Source organism: Belonocnema kinseyi, chromosome 10 (genome assembly GCF_010883055.1).
Source record: "Belonocnema kinseyi isolate 2016_QV_RU_SX_M_011 chromosome 10, B_treatae_v1, whole genome shotgun sequence".
NCBI classification, from domain to species: Eukaryota; Metazoa; Arthropoda; class Insecta; order Hymenoptera; family Cynipidae; genus Belonocnema; species Belonocnema kinseyi.
In genome coordinates, this window is record NC_046666.1 from 94,192,715 (window position 1) to 94,201,232 (window position 8,518).

Here is an 8,518-nt window from a genome sequence, read left to right on the forward strand (position 1 = left end):
GCCTTGGAGGAGATTATGTTGAGAAATAAAAAAAAAAATTCTTAAAAACGTTGTTTTTCTTGGTCAGGCCGGAAACTTATCAATCCACCCTCGTACATACATACAGTAAGGACATTGACTATGTAGTCATAGGGAATATAATTTTATAAACTCTAGCATACAATGCAACCCGTCTTGCATTGGTGTGAGGCAAAAAAGTACTATATAGGCGATTTTAATTCGGTTTCCAAATCTCCCGCGCTCGATATCTTGCGCCGATTGGTTAAAGATTTCGAGACTCAGAAGAGGTTCGCAAAATATACGTATAACCAAATTCTGAAACAAGGTTATGTTCCCCAGGATTCACCACGCATTTCAAATAAATAATTCGTTATAAATTAAAAAAAAATGTAACAAAATATTAAATTGGTCATAAATACATTCGGGACGTGCATTTAGTACTTTCTCAAAAATTGGATTTGGTTTTCACTAATGTAAGGGTACGTGAGTTATATTTGACGTTTGGCAAGTGTCAGAATCGTTTTGTACTTCGATCTTAATTTAATAAATAAAGTGAATATCTGCAGGTCGTACGTAATTATTTAGCGATAAAATCGGTTGTTTTACTTATTGAATAAAATATGGGAATCAAACGCTTTTGACTAACTGCAACGAAAATTGTAATCCGTATGATTATAAAAATTGCAACGATGAATCTGAGATTAAAATGATGTGAGGTAAGAAACGGCGAATTATTCTTATAAGCTAGGTGTTCATCGACCTTGAAAGGCATTGATATTTTCTTTCTTTGCTAACATTTGCGTACATATTAAACGAAGCATTGTTATCGGGGTTTCGAACCTGCTAAATTTTTTGATAAAAATCAAATCTATTTGATACTTTCACTTGAGAACGCAAAACTATTATAATTATGTATTTATAACCAGTTTATATGAAACAAGGAAAATTTGTTAGTACATTCCTTATACCAGGTAATCACTAACAAATTGTTTTTTATTGTCTAAACTTGAAAAAGAGAAGTAGAAAATATAATATTGTATTATTTTATATTTGTATGAATATTAATTATTTATTCAAACAAAGTTCTAAACTGCAAATCTTGTATAAAAGAAAATATTTATACCTGCCATACAAAACCTTAACTATCCTTTCCACTGAATCACGTTTTTTTCCTTTTAATGGTGGTTTTCTACATTTAGGGCATCGTTTCAGCTGCTCAATACTGTGCTCTTCTATTGATTCGTGTACTAATTTTGCACCTGGAACATCATCTTCCGAGAATTTCGCCGAATTCTTAAGCATTATTGAGAAGATGAAAGGTGCCAACAGATGCAAATAATGGCTTTGGTTGCCGCACTCTTCGAACTTTTTTCACCGTTTTTTTTATATAGACTTAAAATGATTTTAAATATTTCATAAAAAGTTCACAAAGATTTTTAAACTTTTAAAAGATGTAAAGGGTTTCAAAGATTTTGAAAAGGTTACAGTTCACCAGATTTCGAAGATTTTAAAACATTTGGAAGAGTTTAAATGTTTCAAAACATTTTATAAGATTTTTTTCACTAATTATAGATTACAAATAATGCAATGATTTCAACGAATAAGAAAGATTTCGCAAAAAAAGATTTAAGAACAATTTCCCAAAGAAACCACGTCCCGAGAATTTTTGTGAACGCATTCTAATATTGTGTTACATTGTTTTTAATTCGTAACTAATTATTTGAAATGCGCGGTGAATCCTGGGGAACATAAACTTTTTTTAGAATTTGGTTATACGTATATTTTGCGCACGTCTTCTGAGTCTCGAAGCCTTTGATTTTGAACGCTTTCAATTTATTTATGATTAATAATTTTTTGTAAATAAACTTTTAAGCTTACAATTCAAATTTTGAAGACTTGAATTCCATCGAGCTGAAAATTACTTATTTTTCATAGTTGAAAATAAGATTTCGAAAGTTTTTAATTTGTATTGATTCCATGTTCAAAACTCTAATATACAAACATTTCAATATTGAACGTTTTAAATTTTTTCTTTTTTCTCAATTTCAATATGAATCTTTTAAAAATTTCAAGAGATTTCAAAAGATTTTTAAGGATTTTAAATATTTGAGGATGTTTCAAAAGATATCAAGGAATATTTTATTTATTTTTCTAATTTAAAGGGTTTTCAAATAATTTTAACAATTTTTGCAAAGTTATTTAAAAAAGTTCCAAAGTATGTTAGAAATGTTTAAAGGATGTGAAGATGTTTTAAAAGATATTGAAGGTGTCGAAATACTTGAGAGTATTTTAAAAGGTTCCAAGGAAATTTCCACTGATTACAGTAATTTCATATGTTATTTTAAAGGATTTGAAATATTTCAGGGTATTTTTTAAATTTCAAAGAATTTTCAATAGATCTCAAAAGATCTTAAAGGATTTTAAATATTTGAGGATGTTTAAAAAGATTTCAAAGAATTTTCAATTCATTTTTATAATTTAAAGGAATTTCTAAGAATTTTAACAATTACAGCAGGGCTGTTAAAAAAACTCCAAAGTACCTTATAAATCTTGAAAAGATGTCAAAATGTTTCAAAATATTTTGAAGATTTCGAAATATTTGAGAGTATTTTAAAAGGTTCCAAGGAATTCTCCATTGATTACAATAATTTAATATGAGATTTTAAAGGATTTGATACATCTTAGGATATTTGAAGAGATTCCAAGGATTTTTCCATTGATTTCAATAATTTAGTATGAGATTTTAAAGGATTTGTAATATTTTAGGATATATTTAAAATTGCAAGGAATTTTCAAGAGCATTGCAAAATTTCAAGAGATTTTTAATATTTTAGGATGTTTTAAAACATTTCGAACATTTTCAATTAATTTTAATAATTTAAAGCAATTTCAAAGAATTTGAATTATTTTCAACTTTTCATGTTGAAAGTGGAACTGCTTTGTTGAAAATTTAGTTTTTTTTTGTAGATGATTTATTAATTTAGTTGAAAAAATTTGTTTTTTGAAAATTGAACTATTTTGTAAAGATTTTTTTGTTGTTTTTTTGTTTACAAATTAATTTCTTTTAACTACAAAAAAATAATTCTTTTTTGTAGAAAAATTGACGATGATTAAATATTAATTTTTGTATAGAAAATTAGACTTGGTGGAAAATAAATTTGTTTTGTGCAAAGTTCATGTATTTTATTAAAAATGCCTTTTTTAGGATGCAATTCGGCCTTTTTGATAAAAATTAAATTTTCTGTTAAAAAATTTAGTTATTTTGTTGAAAACAAATTCAAAATTTTTTTTTTTAATTTATGTGTTTTATTAAAAAAAAAATTTGTTTCAAAAAACTAATTGTTTTAGTTGAAAGTTGAACTATTTCTATTAAAAGATAGTGAGATAGTCATTAATATTAATATAATATTTTATAATTAAAATATTAACATCAATGATATATATATATATATAATAGTAATAATATGCATATTATATACACCTGAAGAACATAACCTCGGAATCGACTCATGCATGAAATTAAGAATAACGCGAAACATCATAATCGCCAATTTCTTTCATTTCTTTTTGATGGGAATCGAGATATAAATAGAAGACCACCGAAGTCATCCAAAACTGTCAGATCGGCAACAAAGATATCTTTGTGGTAACTAACTTTGGCAGAAACTTAAGGGCATGCGACACAGTGGGATTCCTACATTACCAACCTCTTTTTTTCCATTGAACAAAATTTTTTTGTGAACCATAGAACTTTTTTGGCAAATGAAATATCGAACTCAAAATTTGAGGAGAGCATAAGAAGAAATTATTCTACGTTTATGTACTGCATTTGAATCGGAATTTAACAAAAAAATTATTTCTGAAATTTTTTGCCAAATTTCGATTCAAATGTAGTACATAAACGTAGGATAATGTCTTCTGATGCTCTCCTGAAATTTTGAGTTCGATATTTGATTTACAAAAAAAGTTCTATGGTTCAAAAAAAAATTTTGTTCAATAGAAAAAAGAGGTTGGTAATGTAGGAATTCCACTATGTCGCATGCCCTTAATTGGTAAATCATTTTAGAAATTGCTAACTTTCGTCAATTACCGACTCGTAACTTGCGCCTTCAAAGTAACTCTTAGGTAATCCGCCCAGAGGGCGCAGTTACAAGCGCATATTTTTCACATTCTCTTATTCCATTATCTCGGCAATCTCCCACCTCATCTCTGCTCACGCATGCTGACAGTACCTGTCGTAATGCGTCTCATATCGCCATCATGACGTACTTCACGTATGACTGGGTATGACACACTGCCTGTACCGCACGCGTGCGTCCATCCTTCTGAATATCAATTATTAACCATTAATTAAATTAACAATTAATTAAATCCTAGATATATTATTATGTTTAAATATTTCAAATTCCCTCATATGAAGAAAATAATAAAAATCATTAGTCTGCCTTTTCCTAAGAAAAAATGTGAACATTTTCCAAATACTATTTCTAACTTATTATATTTAAATGATTTTTTTCATAAATGACGTAAATAAAATTATAATTTTGACTCACTTATTTTTCAAAACCGCAATTTGTAATTTTAATTGCATAAAATTTAGAATTACTGTTCAGATATTTGTTGAAGTATTTACAAAAATTCATCTTTAAAGTTTAATCCAATTTTTCTAACTTTGAGTACTTACTTTTTAAATAAATTAATACATTTTTAATTTTCAATTGAATTTTGATCAATTTTATAACGATGTTCATACTTTCAAAGTGAGATAACAAGTTTAAAAGGCGCCGTCAGTTGTTGAAAATGCTGATGGCCGTCGTGCGACGCAATCACTTAGGCTTCCCGCTCCCCCCTTCCGACCATTTCTGACCAACGCAGTCTCGTGCCATCAGCACGCGTCAGTCTGTGTTTTTAGTGCTCAAACTTAAAGTGTCCCCCGTGTTGAGCGGGGGGTTGAGAGGCATTGTTTGTTATCGTCTACAGCATAATGCACTAGTGGCAGTTGAACAATTATTTAAAATGGATAAAAAAACGTGTTCAGTAAGTGATTGTGGACTTGAAGAAATTAATGATTAGCAAGTGATATGTCATAAGTTCTTAACACGACGTTTAATAAGTTAACATTTTTCAAAATAATATGTCATAAGAATTTGTAAACTGTAAGTCAAAGTTGCTTATTAAAAAATAAAAATTCCAATGTATATCTTCAATCATAATGGAATTATTTCGTTTATAAAAATAAGGGCAAACTGAAGTTAATGAGACACATATAATGAGAAACAGAATTCTAATGATCGCTTATTTCTCATTTTGCGTTAATAATTTGCTTCATTTTATCTTTCTTCGTTTTTGGTTAATTCTTTTGAGATACAACACATCTAAGGATAGACGTATAAATATACATGCACAACGCATGGACGGTCGGCGAAGTTCGACTGCCCATCGCAGAGTGCGCTGAATGTCGCCAATTATTTTCCACAGAGTTGACAGAGTCTTCTCGTATCGACTTAATGATTATAGACTATCTCCCACGAACAACATGCCGTCCCTTTTCTCTCTAATGGTGTATTTACACGCCTGTTTACTGGTCGCCAGCCAGCAGAAAAGTCATAAAAGAGACAAAGAGTCGAAAATTAAAAGAAAAGTACCATCTATTTCTTTCACTCTTATGATTTTTCTGCTAGCTGACGGCCAGTTGACAGGCGTGTATATACACAATAACCACGACTTGATTAACATTATTTAAAAATTTTCCTATAATTTAAATTCAATACCAACCCAAAGGCTGGTTCGCAATCTCTCTAATATTGATGAATATACTTTCCACGAACACCTGATGACGTATGATTGGGCAAAAATATTACTAGTTATAGATATAAATAATAAAATTGACGCTCTAATTATCTAGTCATTGCATTTAACCAATTTTCACCGCTACACGTCCCTAAAGAATTAAATAAAGCTGCCTCCTGGATCGCACCTAGAATTAAAAATCTGATGAAGGAACGAGATGGCAAGCGCCGACTTGCAAAAAGAACAAAAAGCAGTATAATACTAGCTGAATTTTGTAAACTCAGGAACTTAGTTCAAGATAAGATTAGAGATTCCTTTAATCAATGCAATTATAAAGAGATTGCACATAGACTCACTCTTAACCCGGGCAAAACTCAGGCAATTGTTGTCAGAGCTATCTCATCTCTGTCGCTTGAAACTCTGGCATCATTTCCACCACTTTATATTGAGAGTCTCATTATCCCTTTCTCGGAAGTGTTTAAAGATCCGGGATATTTCCTTAATCGTACCTTATCCTGGAAGAAACAGGTTCAGAACATCTTGAGGAAAACATACAGTATTTTAGTACAACTATATAGGAATAAGGACTCTTTACCTACTTCCACTCGGATAATTTTGGTTAAAAGTCTAATCTTTCCCCACTTTGACTACGGTTGTTTAGTATATGCTGATTTTACCGACGAATTAAATTTAAAGCTCGAACGTACATTAAACGTATGTGTTCAGGCTGGGTCGACTCCCATTGGCGCGTGTGATCACATATACTTTTATAATTATCCACCTCCTTGTAGATGGCTCTACTGTAGGGGCATAAGTGAGGGTAATATTTTCTTAAAATATCTTGGCGCCGACATTCTAATGTTCGTTGAGGTTATGTTTTCGTCAACAAACTTCAAATTTTGCTAAGCTCAAAAAAGTTGTGTTTCGCCGTATGAAGTGAAATTAGTGAAATCAGGACATTGAAAAATAAACAAAATTAAAGAAATTGAAATCTTTGTGCTGTGCCAGGATGTCACTGATTTCAATTCTCTATTATAATGCGAATAAATAAAATGTTGAAAAAAGGTTACATTTCATGTTTTATGTAATTCTTCATTTATTGGAGAATTATTGCAAAATATTACAAATTTATGCCGAAAAATGGTACAGGAAACAGTATTTACACATTTTTCGTCTTAAATTTGTATAATTTTGAATCAATTCGTTTATTTTCTCTAATTTTAATTCATGCAACACATTCAAATAATATACACATTTACGTGCACGAACGCATGGATACGCTTTAGTTTTCTACCTCATTGTAGATTGCGCTACTGTCGCTATAAGTGGTCAAACGCGCCCATGGGAGTCGACCCAGCCTGTATGTGTCCGTCTTCTCTACAATTTGCCTAAACACGAACACATAACCCCCTAGTGACATAAGGCTTGTTTGCTTGCCCAGATGACAATCGTGCGACGCACAGTGCTCTCATGCGTGCGAGGCACGGTGTGCGAGACATAACGCATGCACGCTGTCATCAACTGTCGTAATGCTCTGATAAGTAGGTAGAGTGCGTGCGTAATGCATCTCATATCGCCATCACGGGGTACTTCACGTATGACTGCGTATCAGAAGCTGTCTGTGACGCACGCATTCGTCCATCCTGCCGATAATTAATGATCAATCTTATAATAATCATCTAATTCAATCCTAGATATATTGTTAAATTGAAATATTTCAAAGTCCCTCATATGAAGAAAATCCTAAAAATGATTAGTCTGCCTTTTCCCAAAACAAAATGTGAAAATTTTCCAAATACTTTCTCAAACTTTTTACATTTAAATGATTTTTTTTCTCAAATGATGTTTTAAGTAAAATCATAATTTGAACTTACTTATCTTAATAACTGCAATTTGTGATTTTAATTGCATAAAATTTAGAATCTATTTAACCTCTTCCAATTTGTAAACGGAGACCTTCCAGCACATTGCAAACTTCGTAAAAGACATTCAATTATTAAAAATCCCTTGCACAGAACGTGTAAGCTTCAAAGGACATATATAGCAAGATGTGCCCGGTTATGGAATAAAATATCATATAATATTAGAGATCCACCTTCTCTGTATCATTTACAAAAAATCTCTTTAGCAAATATTTGTACAATATTTCTAACCCGACTCTTGAAATTACTCACTGGTAAACTCTCACATATAATTCTCCGATATTTTATCTTCGAATTTCCTTAGGTTTTTATTAACTTTTGACAATTTTAATTGTTTATACACATAGTTTTACCCTCTTAATTTCTACTTTAATACACATAAGAGCTTCTAATGAATCACTATGTTCATTACTATGTATTAATCTCATACTGAATATGTTACGAATTATGAGGTATACTCTATTTATTTTAGTTAGTTGACATATTTAGTTATAAGATTAATCAAGTATATGACCAATCAGTGCTTGTATAATTTAGTAATGACCTTGTATTATCCTGTTTCTTAGAGGGCTATTTACCCTTGGAACTTTTCTTTAATAAATAAAGAATAATATTATAAATTATAAAATATTTCACGTTTTAATTGAATATTGTACGAGGGTAGTTCAATAAGTCCTTAGAATGACCAACAAATGGCGCGCGACTCGCTCCAAATCATTTGTTTTCAGTCAGCACCACTCCCGACTAGATATATGGTGCAGTCACAGTCCACATCTTCTGAGTTTACGTGTTTTTATAACCAATTG

The 8,518-nt window shown here is 30.6% G+C and overlaps 1 long non-coding RNA gene across 3 annotated transcripts in view; it reads right to left on the minus strand.

The window, feature by feature from the left end:
* Window positions 1-6,489, minus strand: part of LOC117182034 — a 34,471-nt gene extending 27,982 nt beyond the window's left edge. The window contains exons 1-3 of one of the 3 annotated variants that reach the window (XR_004468248.1): window positions 6,386-6,489; window positions 6,147-6,329; window positions 5,213-5,977 (exon numbers count right to left, since the gene is read on the minus strand). This is a non-coding gene — a long non-coding RNA (uncharacterized LOC117182034). Of the gene's footprint in view, window positions 1-5,212; window positions 5,978-6,146; window positions 6,330-6,385 lie in introns of those variants that run through there. The other 2 variants (XR_004468250.1, XR_004468249.1) reach the window with 2 other exon arrangements.
* Between the last annotated feature and the right edge of the window lie 2,029 nt (window positions 6,490-8,518).